Here is a 15749-nt window from a genome sequence, read left to right on the forward strand (position 1 = left end):
ATTGCATGTATACCCTCTCACTGATTGGCTCCTTCACTCTACTCAAAGCACCTTTTCAATCTCTTTTAAAAAAATTTTTTTTTTTTTGTTTCTCACCAAACAAATCTCGCTTTTTCTTCAAGATGTTTCCTCATTTCAAAACCCATTTGCACTTCCTTATGGCGAACATAAACCTTTTGACTCTTCAAAATTGTCTGAATTCACACCCTTATCAGCTGAATTTCCCTCCAAACCAACAATAAAATCCTGAATTCAAAACCAACAATAAAGTCCTGAATTTAAACTTCACAAGAATTAAGATTCTCAGAAGAAGCTCACTCAATTTCATCCCTGAAACCCCACCAACTAACATTCTTCTCCTGAACAGGAAAAATCACCCTCTAGAATATTAGTTGAATTTTTTGGAAACCAATTTTTCTAATTCCACCTTTTCTTCCCTGCTTTTGGAACAGCTACTTCTGTCCTCACCATGGATTTGATTTGAAATCGAGCGAAGCGTTGAGACAGTCGCATCTTGCTTCTGCTCCAAAGGTTGATGAAGTCCCACCGCCCATTCAGTTGGCCTAGCTGTGACTTACCCAGAGGGCTTTCCTTCTCATTAACCAAGCCCAACATAGAATCATAAATTTGACTCTGGGCCTCCTTAATTGATAGACCCATCAGAGCGTTTTTTCTTTTTTATAATAAAAGAACACAAAGAGAAGGAGAAATTACAATGAAAGAGAACAAGAACTCCAGCCCATAAAATAAAATAAAATAAAACAAAATGAAAAAAAATAAATACAAAATAATAATTAATAATTAATCAAGGAATCCCCTCTTCAATCCTATTCCCTCATAATTCACCAAGCACTTCAACTTAGCTAACTCCCTTTGACCCTTTTTAGCATTGTTTTTACACCCATCAAAATGCACTTCAATTTCCCCAGGATCACAACTTTAAATCCAATTTATCCATGAGATCTTGAACTTCTAAATCCTTCCTTGAAATATCCTCCACTAGTGTTGGTAAAATATCATCCTTGCGCTGCAGATCATTAACCAAATCATCATTTTCAAATATAAAGACCCCCCTCCAATCCATCCAAAGGGGATGGATGTACGTGTGATGAGTCCCCTAAAACATCCTTGGAATCAGAATTATATCCACATTGTTCCCAAATTTCATCCAATAGTAAACCCCGCCACAATCAAACTCACTAAGACCATCGCTTTCATTATTCAATAAATCCCCCCATTTCATTACACCGACAAACCCATCAGAGGTTTTAATAGGCCTTTATTGCTGTAAAACAACCAGATCAGATCTCAAGTAACCATCAAAGACACAGACCCAACCCACACAACCTTCATCATCCCTTCATCCATGCAAGGAAACTTAACCACTTTTGAACTCAACTCCTCAATTGGAATCCTTGCCCTTAGCAACATCGATTGATCATGCAAAGCAGGCCAAAGGACTTCCACTTGCATCTTCCCCCCACAACAAACACAGACTGCCTCCAACACACCCTTAGAAGTCAAAAGTACATCAGCATCATCAGTTCTTCCCCCCCACCCGTTGCCTTCAACCCTTCAGGGACAAAGAATACCTTCTGCCTTTCCATCCATGCCCTAATTCCAAGAAGTTAACTGCCCTTATTGCATAAATCACCATCCAAATAGCTAAGGTAACCCGCCCAAAAGCTTTGAAACCTTTGCTTAACCTTCCAGCAAGAGACAAAAATCCCTGCGAGAACCGTGTTGCTACAGCTGATAAAAGTCTTACCAACTGATTGCTTTGCCAATTCTTCTCAAGAATGAACAAAGCTACAGCCATAGTTTTAAAACTGGACTGGCCGGTCCAACCCAGTGGGACCAGACAGGGGGCTTGAACTGGATTTTGAGTGATCCGGTCAAACCCCGGTCCGACTCAAATGACTCGATCCAACTCAGCCAAACCGTGCAAGTCAGCTTGGTTGATCAGGTTTTCATTAAAAACAAAAAAGTCTGAATTTTTTTTTGCAACCGCCTGGGTTAGAACCCAAGACCTCCAGCATTTGGAGAAAGAGCCTTACAACACCAACACAATTGTTTGTTAACAGAAAACACACACATATATATGTATAAAATGCGCATCCAAAATTATATAAAATTCATCAAAATTTAAAATCTTTTAATTGAAGTTTTTGTTTGAAACTTGAAAAATATCAAGCAAAGTAACATCAAAGATAAAGGAATCTAAAATTTTAATACTTGGTTATGCAAAGTGAAAGGAAACGAAATATGTAACAAATTAATAAAAAAAATATTTGTTTTTGTACATTATTAAGTATTAATATTTATTTTTTTCTTAATTTAGAGTAATACTTAAAAAAAAAAATTATTTCTAATTATATTTAATATAAAAAATATATAACAGAAGATGAATTTCTTACCTACTTTCTTCAAAATATAATTCTTGATCAAAAACTACACGTAAATAAATTTAAAGTAAATAAAAATTTATATTAATATAATATAATATTTATTAATTAATATAAATTCAAAAATATAACTCTACCTATGATGCACTTAATGTCCTAATCTTTTCACACACAACTAGTCCCGAGCCCAAGTAAAGGAGGAGGGTTGCGTTGGGTAATTTACAGCCAGCATAAAATTTGTCAGATCACTATGATATGAATCCTTACTGAATATTTGTTGGGGCATCCCTTACGAGCGACGTATTGCACTTGTACCACCTGGGTATAACGAAAAGTGGGTGAGAGTGGTCTAGGTCCTCGCAACGCGACGTGTCAGTGCCTGGGTACGTTGTCAAATATGTGAGGGTTCCCACATCATTCTAAATGTAGGCAGGTAATTAAGTTAGTTCAGGAGACTAGGATTAGATTAGCAACTTGAAATATAAGGACACTTACAGGTAAAAGCATGGGAATTGTGGACACAATGATTAGAATAAAAATAAATATAATTTTCCTTCAAGAAACTAAGTGGGTGGGGGAGAAAGCTAGAGAAATTGATAAATCAGGATTTAAACTTTGGTACACTAGAAAAGAAAAACATAAGAATGCGGTAGGAATTATTGAAGACAACAACTTCAAAGATAGTTTTGTAGATGTATATAGAGTTATAAAAATCAAGATGGTCTTAGGCCAAGAGATAATAAACATCATTAGTGCTTATGCTTCTTAAGAAGGCTTATCAGAAAATCTTATGAGACAATTTTGGGAAAATATGGATAGTATTATACAAGGCAAATTAGGCACTGAGAAAATATTCATAGTAACAGATCTAAATGGACACATTGGAAGGGGTGATAAAGGTTATGAGAGGATACATGGAGGATATTAATATGGAGACAAAAATGATCCTGGAGAGATGATCTTAGACTTCGCTATGTTATACGATTTTATTACAATGAATAATTGCTTTAAGAAGAGAGAAGAATACTTAATAACCTTCAAAAGTGGGCAAAATAAAAGTCAAATAGATTTTTCGTAACTAGGAGGGTAGATCGTTTATCATGCAAGGATTGTAAAGTTATCCTGGGTGAGAGCTTGACCACACAACATAGAGTTTTAGTGTTAGATATCTGTATTAAAAAATGGAAGAGAAAGGATAGATGGTGGAACTTAAAGGGAGAAAATATAATAAAATTTAAAGATAAAATGATCAAAGATGGTGATTGGACTACGGACAATGGTGTAGACACAAACACTCTTTGGAGTAGAATAGTTAGCTCTATTAAAAAAACAGCAAAAGGGATTCTAGGTTAGTCAAGAAGAAGATTCTCGAATAGCAAAGAAAGTTTGTGGTGGGATCAAGATGTTCAAAAATTCATAAAGACAAAAAGAATTTGGTATAAAACATGGCAAAAATGTAGAAACATGAATAACTTTGAAAAATATAAAAAAGCGAGAAAAGATGCAAAAAAGACAGTTAGTGAAGCTAAACATAGATCATTTAATAATTTGTAGATACAAAAGAAGGGGAAAGAGATATATTAACTTGCTAGAGCTAGCGAAAGAAAAAGTATGGACTTAGGTAATGTAAAATGTATAAAAAGTGAGAATGATATTGTCTTTGTTAAGGAAAAAGACATAAAAGAAATATGGCGAAATTACTTTAGTAAGCTATATAATGAAAACCAAATCAAAGGCTTAAACTAAGAATTGACAAATGAGGAAAAGACTAAAAAAATGGGATTTATTCGCAAGATTAGAGTTAACGAAGCTAAGTCTGCACGAAAAAAATGAAAAATGGAAAAGCTATAGGATCGAATAACATCCCAATTGAAGTTTGGAAATTCTTAGGTGATAATGAAATTATATAGTTAACTAATTTATTTAACACAATTATAGAAACTAAGAAAATTCCAGATGAATGAAGGAAAAACACTTTAATACCTATATATAAAAATAAAGGAGTTATTCAAAATTGTAATAACTATCATGGAATTAAACTTATAAGTCATACAATGAAACTGTGGGAAATGGTAGTTGAACAAAGGTTAAGGCCAGAAATGAAGGTCTCAAAAAATCAATTTTGGTTTTATGCCGTGGAGATCTACTACAGAAGCAATATATTTTTTAAGAAGATTAATGAAAAAGTTTAGGAAAAAGAAGAGCGATTTGCATATGGTATTTATTGATTTAGAGAAAGCGCATGATAGGATACCTAGGAAAGTTCTATAGTGGGTTTCATAAAAAAAGGTGTATCTAGTAGGTATACTAATGTCATTAAGAATATGTACGATGGAGTAATGAACTATAGTTGGAGAGACTAGAGAATTTCCAATCACAATAGGTGTACAACAAGGATCTTCTTTGAGCCCATATCTTTTTGCTTTAGTGATGGATCAACTGACTGGGAGTATCCAAAATGAGGTTCCATGGTGTATGTTCTTTGCAGATGATATTGTATTGACTGATGAAACTAGGCGTAGAGTAGAGGCTAAGTTAGAATTAAGGAGAGAAGCTTTAGAATCTAAAGGCATTAGGATAAGTAGAAATAAGACAAAAAATATGAAATGTAATTTCAATAATATTAGGAGGAATATTGGAGACAAAGTTAAACTTGATGATGTAGAAATAAAATAGCACTTGTAGATTTCGATACCTTGGATTTATAATACAAGTTGAAGGAGAAATTGTAGAGGATGTAATGCATAGAGTTAAAGCAGGTTGCGTAAAATGGAGAAGTACTTCAAGTGTACTTTGTGATCGTAGAATACCCTTAAAATTAAAAGGAAAATTTTATAGGACGGCCATAAGACCAATTATGCTATATGGATTAGAATGTCGGGCAAATAAGAAAAAATATATCCAAAAAGTGAAAGTTGTCGAGATGAGAATGCTTACATGGATGAATGGTATAACATTGAAAGATAAATTAAAAAACGAGCATATTAGTAGTAAGTTAGGCATGGCACCTGTAAAAGATAAGATAAAAGAGGGACGACTAAGATGGCTTGGGTACTTGCAACGTAGGCCACATAGTGCGCCAGTGAGGAAGAGTGAGTTAATTATTGTGAGAGGTAGTAAAAGGGATAGGGGTAGACCTAAAATAACTTAGAATGAGATAGTAAGAATTTAATAGCCCTAAATTTGTCAAAAGAAACTGTCCATGATTGCATAAATTGGCGGAAAGGATTCATGTAACCGAGCTCACTAAGTGGGACTTAAGGCTTGGTTTTGTTGTTGTTGTAATATAAATTCAAAAATATCAATCATCTTTCACACTATTATTTAATATTTATTTAGTTAACTCTTAATAATGATACTAATTATCAATATAAACATCCTTATTATATACACACACACACATATCACTGATTAAATCACTAGTTCAACCTGCAGGTCTGATCGTTTGAACGGACCCTATAGCTTCACCAAGTCGGTCATTGGTATGGATTTTAAAACCATGGCTGCAACCTTCCCCACTTTATCCAATCTCATACCGAAAGGATTTCCCTTCAATCAAAACTGAACGAACCCCCATCATCAAGAACTAACAGCACCATGCCAAAAAGCAAGCAAGATGAGGTGGAGAGGTCTTTGTGCAAGAGAGAAAACCATTGCTCTCTTTAGAAATATTACAAAAATACCAATGGAATTTTACAAGAAACCTAAAAAATAATTTTATAGAAAGTTGAAGATGAATCTTACTTTTAGATTAACACTTCCCCTAAAAACTTAAGCTTTTAGGTTGTGGGCGATGTATATCAAGCTTTAAAAACTACGCCACACGTGCAGCCGATTGCACATGGAAAGATAAGCAAATGACAGATAACGTCCATTACAAGGAATAAGATAATTCTTCACAAAGAGCAATAAATGCAGGCAACAAGACTAAAACCTAGGAACTCCTGGCAACCATAGCTTAGATAACCACTTCAACTAAAAGCTTAAGCTTTTAGGTTGTGGGCCAACAACGCATATCAAGCCTTAACACTTACCATTCATTTTCTAGCCAATTTAAAAATTATCAATAAATTATTAAAACAATTAAATTAGAAATTCTGTTCAAAATACAAAAGATTCCCAATATATATTAAGACAAACATATACTTTTGTCATACAAGCAGAACGGTAGGGGATGTTAGGATGTAGGTTGAACCCAAGCCCGCACCTGAAATCAGGCTCAAGTCAGATACTAATGATCTGATGCAGCACTCGGCTCAACATCTAGGCAACTTGAGCACAAGTATGCATGCAATATGATACCAAATAATATATTATATTAAACATTTTGTCCAGAATTGATATCAGTAAATCCTATAACGCAACAGGGAAAACTAGATTACAGCACAAGGTACCAGATGGCATTTTGTTTATGATAAATAAAATGTATAAACCCGTACCCACCCGTTTAATAAACGTATTATAAACAGGTGACCCGTTTAAAAAATGATTTATTTATTTTGTAATTTTTAAAATATTTTTTTTGGCTTATGAAACAAACTAAGTAACAAACCAAAACATCTGAACATTGAACCAAGATGAGTAGAAGGCTGGGTCCAGGGAGCCACTGCCCTGTGTCACGGTCCGCCTTTTTCACACCGTTGTGAAGGGCCGTGCGGCGCTAGCTAAAGCACTCTTGCTTAACTAGCCAGCCTATTGTTTACCAACATTCATCCACGTAGCACTTTCATTAACATTCAATCAGATAGCAGCGGAAATAATAATCAATTCATGAAAGCCGTGGCAACCAAGCAGTAAATATTGAAGCAAACGTAATTCATTAACAAATCCTCCGTTGACATGTTGTACTTAGCGAGGGGGGCAAGTAGGCTAAGCACGTTGACAATTGCTAGTGAGTTTTACAATGATTGATGAACACTCACCCTCCCCTAAAGAGCTTTCTGGGCCATTCTCACTCTGGCACTAGGAAACATCAAAGTGACCGAGGAGTCATACTGCCTTATTTGGCTTACAATGAAATAAATACTGGAAAATAACCCTACAATAGTATTTACATGATGGAAACCCATCCCAAACACACAAGGCAAGCGGTCACAGGCAAGCATAATGCCCTGAACAAGCTTAGCTCGTGACATTCTCCCCCACTTATGCGGTCGACGTCCCCGTAGACTTTGACGCTAGGTACACTTTAACTTCGTCTACGAACGGTTGCGTGTCTTCCGCCGAAACCCAGCTAATTTCTTCGTCACCAAGGCCTTTCCACTTTACTAAGAATTCCTGCCGCTTCTTCCTTGAGGGTTTGAACTCTCTGTCTGCAAGGATTTCTTCAACTTCACGTCTGTCAGGTTGCACTGTACTCACTTCTGCTCTGGCTGACTGATTTCTGCTTAGATCGTCAGTGTCGGCGTTGTACGGCTTGAGGCAACTGACGTGAAACACAGGATGCACTTTCATCCAAGTCGGAGGGTCGATTTTGTAGGAGACCTTCCCGACTTTGGCCAAGATGGGGACTAGTCCTTCATATTTGCGAAGTAGTCTCCTATCTCGTCCTCGTAGTGACCTGACTTGTTCAGGATTGAGCTTAACAAGCACCAAGTCACCTACGTTGAAGTGTTGCGGTCTTCTCCCCTGATCTGCCCACTTCTTCATCCGCTTAGTAGCTTTCTCGAGGTAGGCTCGGGCAATCTCAGCATTTCGTTTCCATTCTTTGGTAAAGACGTACACCCTGGGACTCTTTCCTCTGTACGGCTCATCCACTGTGTGAGGTAACAGCGGCTGCTGGCCTGTAACAAGCTCAAAAGGACTCTTGTTGGTTGTGGAGCACTTTTGGGCATTGAAACAGAACTGAGCCACATCGAGTAGCTGCACCCAATTCTTCTGGTTGGCGTTGACAAAGTGGCGCAAGTACTCTTCAAGTAGCCCATTGAATCTCTCCGTCTGTCCATCTGTCTGTGGGTGATAACTCGAAGAGATTTCTAGTCGTGAACCGAGGATTCTGAAAAGTTCTGTCCAGAAGTTGCCAGTGAATCTTGAGTCTCGGTCACTAACAATGTCGTGGGGAACACCCCAATATTTCATAATGGTCTTAAAAAATAATTGTGCTGTCTCCTCTGCCGAACAGTACTTCGGTGCGGCTATGAATGTACCATACTTCGAAAACCTGTCTATGATAACAAGTATAGACCCTGCGTCTCCCACTCTGGGCAGGTTGGTGATGAAGTCCAATGAGACACTTTCCCACGGTTTGGATGGTACTGGTAAGGGCTCCAACAGCCCAGCCGTTTTACTCCGCTCAACCTTGTCTTGTTGGCAAGTGAGACAAGTTCGGGTATAATCAACCACATCATCAAGCATGTGCGGCCAATAGTACCCCCGCTTTAGTAAGGCCAAAGTGCGCTGCCATCCTGGATGTCCGGCCCACATGGTATCATGACATTCCTTCAGCAATGTCTTCCTCAGATCACCTGCTCGTGGCACAAAGAGCCGGTTACCATGGGTTATCAGCAATCCATCTTCCATCCAAAACTGTCGTGCCTTCCCTTCTTCGGTAAGTTTCATTAAGTTCTGCGCAACTGGATCTTTGGCTAAGTTCTCTTTGATGCGCTCCCGCATCGTTGTGGTAACAGTACTTGAAGTCAGATGTGTTACCATTTGTAAGGCCGCCAGTTCGGCCTGTCTACTCAGTGCATCCGCGACTTGGTTCAATCGCCCCGCCTTGTGCTCAAATGAGAAATCAAACTCTGCCAAGAATTCTTGCCATCGGCCCTGCTTGGGTGTCAACTTTGGCTGTGTGAAGAAATGGCTAACACCTGAATTATCTGTTTTCACGACAAACCTTGCCCCAAGTAAGTAATGCCTCCACACACGGAGACAATGTATCACCGCTAACATCTCCTTCTCTTGAGCTGTGTACTTCCGCTCCGCTTCACTAAGCTTACGGCTTTCATACGCAACAGGGTGTCCCTCCTGTACCAAGACTCCTCCAAGGGCGAAGTCTGATGCATCTGTCTGTACCTCGAAGGGTTTCATGACATCCGGAAGAGCCAGAACCGGATCTCTCATCATGGCATCCTTCAAGTCATCAAAGGCTCCCTGGCACTCCTCTGTCCAGTTCCACCCATGACCCTTCTTTAGTAGTTCTGTCATAGGGGCCGTTCTCCGTGAATACCCCTCTACGAACTTCCTGTAGTAATTGGCAAGGCCAAGAAAGGAACGCAACTCTTTCACGGTTGTTGGGATCTTCCATTCTTGAATTGCCCTTACCTTCTCCATATCCATTCTGATATGACCTTGGTCAATCACATAACCAAGGAATTTTATGCTTTTCTGAGCGAAAGAGCACTTCTCCTTCTTCACATATAGACTGTTTCCCTTCAGCCTATCGAACACCTTCCGCAGATGCTCTTTATGTTCCTCCCGAGTGGAACTGTAGACAACGATATCATCCAGGTACACCACGACAAACTTGTCAAGGTATTCACAGAAAACCTGGTTCATCAAGGTGCAGAATGTTGCAGGTGCATTCGTCAACCCGAACGACATCACCAAGAATTCATATGCCCCATACCGTGTCACACAAGTAGTCTTCGGCTCATCCCCATCAGCATTTCTCACCTGATAATAACCTGACCTCAAGTCAAGTTTAGTGAAGTACTTGGCGTGACTCAACTGATCCAATAAATCAGCAATCAACGGAATAGGATACTTGTTGCGCACTGTCACCTTGTTGAGCGCGCGGTAGTCTACACACATTCGTAGGCTCCCATCGTGTTTCTTCTGAAATAGCACCGGTGCTCCAAATGGTGCTTTGGAAGGGCGAACATATCCCGCTTCCAATAATTCATCAAGTTGCTTCCTCAATTCTGCCAACTCTGGAGGCGCCATCCGATATGGCCCTTTTGCAGGTGGTTTCACCCCTGGAAACAACTCGATCTCATGCTCCACACCCCGTAGTGGAGGTAATTCGTGAGGTAACTTATCTGGCATCACCTCCTTGTACTCATCCAACACCGCTTGGATAGTTGTAGGCACCAGCTCTTTGCCTACTTCTTTATCTACCACCACCATGGCTAGATATGTCTGCTCTCCCTTCCTCAGACCTTTCTTGAGTTGCATGGCTGAAAGGAACTTCCCATCGTCTCCTTTCGTTGCAATAGCTTGCACCATGCACGGGTGATCTCCCATCAGGCATAGGGAACCAGCCGAAGGCATCATCACTGCCTTCGTTCCCCTTAGGAACTCCATTCCCAGAATGACTGGAAAGTCATCCAATGGCACTGCTGTAAAATTCACATGACCTTCCCACTGCCCAAGCTTCACAGTAACTTGCTTGGCTACTCCCAAAGTAGGCTAGGCTACAGAATTAACTGCTTTCATGCGTCTTGTATCCTTCTCTAAGGATAAGTTGAGTCTCCAAGCTTCTGGTTGCGAAATAAAGTTATGGGTAGCCCCGGTATCCACCATAGCACGGGTGCTCTTCCCATTGATTCTCAAGTCCACAAACATTAGCCCTCTGGCTCGTGTAACCTTTGGTACTTTCGCCTGCTTTTCCAATGCGCTCACCTGCCGCATTGCACCCATCCTCGGGGTCTCATCTTCTTCCCCATCGTCTTCCCCTGCCTGTTCGGCAATGGAAGCCTATAAAGCATTAAGTGATGCCTTGTGAGGGCACTCAAAGACTCTATGAGGACCTCGACACAAGAAACACTCAAGTTTACCCTTTCCCTTGGGTGTGTTGAACCCTCGAGACGACGAAGCTTCCTTTGAGGTTGATGCTTTATTCGGCTCCCCCATTCTTGGGTTTGCCTTTCTTGAAAGACTTTCCATTGTTTCCCTCTCCGCTAGATCCTTTGGACGAAGTGGTTTTCTCCCCAGCATAGTCAGTCAAGCGTTCTGCAGCAGCTTGTGCGGTAGGCAAGTCTTGAACTCTTTGTCTATGAAGTTCAGTCCTTGCCCATGGTTTCATCCCCTCAAGAAAATAGAACAACTTGTCCTTCTCCGACATATCCCGAATATCCAACATTAAAGCAGAGAATTGTTTCACATATTCGCTGATCGACCCCGTATGCTTGAGATCTCTCAGTTTTCTCCTTGCATTATACTCAACATTTTCAGGAAAAAATTGGGCCTTGAGCTCTCTCTTCAAGTCTGCCCAACTATCAATTACACAGTTTCCATTCTCAATGTCATAGTACTTAGCACGCCACCACAGTTTGGCGTCACCCACCAAGTACATGGTTGCAGTATCCACTTTCACCTGTTCCGAGGGCATCCTCACAGCGCGGAAATACTGTTCCATATCAAACAAGAAGTTCTCTAACTCCTTAGCATCACGGGCACCCCCATACGTCCTGGGTTCTGGCACCTTGGTCTTGCTGACTCCCGAAGTGTTGGAGTTCCCCATAGCAAGAACCATCAGATTCACCTTTGCATCTAGATCAGCCATCCGGGCCTGCAAAGTTTCCACAGTGTGGTGAAAGTCCTCTGACATTTCACTTGTCAAACTTGCTTGATGTTGCTGTGATCCCATCACCTCATCAACAAGTCCCCTCAGTTGGGCCATCTCTTTGGCCATATTGTTGGTTGTCTCTTCAACCTGTGCTTCCAGTGCACCAAGTCTCTCAGCATTGTTTGGTGCCATGGTCAATTACCAAAGCTTCCAAAATCCCACAACGAAGGTAATTGAATTCTCGTAGTAACTGAGCCTTGGCTCTGATACCAAATGTCACGGTCCGCCTTTTTCACACCGTTGTGAAGGGCCGTGCGGCGCTAGCTAAAGCACTCTTGCTTAACTAGCCAGCCTATTGTTTACCAACATTCATCCACGTAGCACTTTCATTAACATTCAATCAGATAGCAGCGGAAATAATAATCAATTCATGAAAGCCGTGGCAACCAAGCAGTAAATATTGAAGCAAACGTAATTCATTAACAAATCCTCCGTTGACATGTTGTACTTAGCGAGGGGGGCAAGTAGGCTAAGCACGTTGACAATTGCTAGTGAGTTTTACAATGATTGATGAACACTCACCCTCCCCTAAAGAGCTTTCTGGGCCATTCTCACTCTGGCACTAGGAAACATCAAAGTGACCGAGGAGTCATACTGCCTTATTTGGCTTACAATGAAATAAATACTGGAAAATAACCCTACAATAGTATTTACATGATGGAAACCCATCCCAAACACACAAGGCAAGCGGTCACAGGCAAGCATAATGCCCTGAACAAGCTTAGCTCGTGACACCCTGCCACAGGTGCAGGGAAATTTGGAGATCTCATATCTGGGGGTGGGGGGTACTGCCACTGCGAGCCTGCGACGGGCCAACAAGAAACAGCTAGGTGCCTGCGTTGGTGAGAGTTAGAGGACAAAGAATGGTTGAATGGGAGATGCCGAGATGGTCGTGAGTCTTCTGCGTTTGATCGACTGATATGGGGGTGACAGGGTGCCTGCCGTGACGCCGTCTGGGTAGCACCGTAGCAGGGAGTGAGCCGTGAGTCTTCTGGGTTTGGGGAAAATAGGGAACTGTGGTGAGGGACTGAGCGAGACTGCTGACTGCAAGAGGGATTGCAAAGGTCAATGCCGACTGAGGGGGAAGGAGAAGGAGAGGGTAGGGAGAGGAAAGGGTGAGGTGACAGGTGAGGCCATGAGGCGTGAGGGTCACTACCAAGTCGCCAACTGAGGATGAGGGAGAGGGAAAGGGTATGGTCAGGTTTAAAATATATATATGCAGATAAACGGGTCACTCGGAAGGTGACCCAACCCGGACCCGCCTAACCCGTTTAATAAATGGGTCGGGTCCGAGTTGACCCATTGATAAATGGGTCAGCTTGTATCAAACCCTAACCCGGTTTAGGCAGGTCACAAGTCACCCGTCGATTTTCAATCTGTTTTGTCATCCCTAATTAAAATGTAGGGGAAGGATAAGAATCAAAAGCGAAAATATCAACAAGGAAGGAAAAAAAAAAAACTGAAAATGAAAAAAGAATCTATACATCCTAGTTAAGAAAATCCCTCTTTAATCCCTCACCATTGTAATTCGCAGAACATTGCAAATTTGCTAATTCCCATTGGCCTTTCCTTGCCTCACTTTTACCACCATCAGGCAAACTCCTCACCCTACAATATTAGACATCCACAATCCCAACTTATCATTAGCTATTGAGTTTCAATACTCTTCTCACTAATCTCCTCCACAAGCATGGGCATAAGACCCTCCCCATCTTGATTACTTACAGGCACCTCTTCATTGAACCCATCCTACTCAAAAACAGAAAACCCTCTCCAAACCTTTAAGAGGAGATGGTGGCACATGAGAAATATCCCTATTTCTTTTCTCCTCAATACAATATGTTTCTTTACCCTTGTTACCAAATCTGACTCTGAACAATTCTGCATTTCCTCGATATAAATATTAACAGCTGCATTATTTTTTAAAACTTACTCGCATGAGAAGTTTGCTTCTGCAATCCCTCCTGCCTTACAGTCGAGCTAAGTAGGGTAAGTGTCTCCAGAGGGAGAACTTGTGCCTTGAAATGACGTAAGCAGCAGCCCCCTCCCTTTCATACAGGACTTGTAATTTTGCCCTTTGTAGAGGAGGATGCACCTTAATCGAGTTGATCTTCATATATGCCTTACCGACACTAGATCTTCCATAACAGCCCCTCAAATTACGATCCACCTCTGTGTGCAAACCCTGACCAGCTCAAACCAACCCAGATCACCAGCAGGTTGATACACCTGCTCCAACACAGAATCAACATTCTCCAAAGGAACTTCCCTAACCACTCCATCAGTTTCACAACCATTCTCTTTTCCACTCCAGTTGACATACCAGAAACAAAGCCAACAGACCCAGTTGTCCCACTTGACCCCTCTATAATTTTTCTTCTTTTTCACCTGCAAATCCTTTAGTTTCGTTGCATTATCCTCTCCACAAGTCAAACTCATGTGGATGACAGGTGGATGACAGTAGCCCTTACACATACGATTTTCAGCTGCATAGCCTTCAGAAGTCCTCTGAGGCTCACCAAAAATCATATCCTGAAGTGGATCTTGACATTTTATTCAAAGTCCACTGGACAGGAATTTGGCCTGCTACAACTTAAGACATTTGGAAATTCGGCTTATTCCCACCTCAAATCCTTTACTAACCAAAATCTGCCCCAAGTCCAAAGTATTGTCAAGCCCCTTCACCAACTTCACCCCATCTTCAACACACTCCAAGACATCAACAAAACCCGTGCCATAGTCCCCATACAGAGATGATGTCCCGCTGACAATGAACCAACAAGCTGTTGCTGCACCTGCATCGCACAAGCACATCTTGCATAGATCACATTCTCCTCCGCTGTCACTATCTGGCTCTATGAACAAATGTCTCACTGTAAACCTTCTCGCCAACACCACCATTACCAGCAGAGAAAACCCTAACCAATGAACAGAATTTTTAATGAACTCACGCAGTCATCCCTTTTTTATCAACCAGGAACAAGCACTGAAAAATATCTTCCTTTCCATCTCAACCCTATCTCCAAGAACATCCCAAGTTTTGTCAGCCAAATCACCAACCAATATCTCACACTACCAAATCTAATACTACCTGGCTCCATTAACGAATGCCTTGCTGTAATCATTCGCCTACACCACCATTACCAGTGGAGAAAACCCTAACCAATGCAAAGAACTTGTTCACAAACTCTTGGCATCCATCCCCTTTTGATCCATCAGGAACAAACATTGAGAAACATCAGTCTTTCCTTCTCAGCCCCATCTCCAAGAACTTACCAAGTTTTTTTGGTCGAATTGCCAACCAATAACCCAGACTTCCAAATCTAAGACCTCAGAATCCCCTTCTCAACCTACCAAAAAACAACACCAATCCATCCAAGAACCACTTTCCTAGCACCAAAGAAAGCCTCACCCACCAGTTGAGAATGCGGGTACAATCAAGAACAAGAAAACGATCTCCCTTTCCCACTTCATACAGTCTTAGATCAATCGGAATGGATTGAAAGTAATCCCCAGCTTCCATGTTCTGCAGCAGTCATGATGCCAAGGAGTAGTTACAAGACAAGAGATAGGAGAGAGCCACATTGTGCCTAAGCTACCTCAAAAACCAACTCATCCCAGTTAGGCCTTAGAAAATCTCACAATTTTATGTTTGCATCCGTTTAGCCCATAATCGAAGGATAAATGTGAAGAACGTATAGACAATACTGACTGGATCACATGCTTCTCACATAAATAATGACTAGCAATTAGCAAATAGGAAACACACACTGTATTCAGTTATAGATTGCCAATGAAACCTGAGGCCTGAACCCAACTCCCACCTCTGAAAAGAT

At 40.9% G+C, this 15749-nt stretch overlaps 1 protein-coding gene across 1 annotated transcript in view; it reads right to left on the reverse strand.

Annotated features, from left to right (window-relative positions):
* Positions 1-15749, reverse strand: part of LOC131162437 (calcium-transporting ATPase 3, endoplasmic reticulum-type) — a 132256-nt gene that overhangs the window by 86347 nt on the left and 30160 nt on the right. The window lies entirely within an intron of this gene.

This window comes from Malania oleifera, chromosome 8 (genome assembly GCF_029873635.1).
Source record: "Malania oleifera isolate guangnan ecotype guangnan chromosome 8, ASM2987363v1, whole genome shotgun sequence".
Taxonomy (NCBI): Eukaryota; Viridiplantae; Streptophyta; class Magnoliopsida; order Santalales; family Ximeniaceae; genus Malania; species Malania oleifera.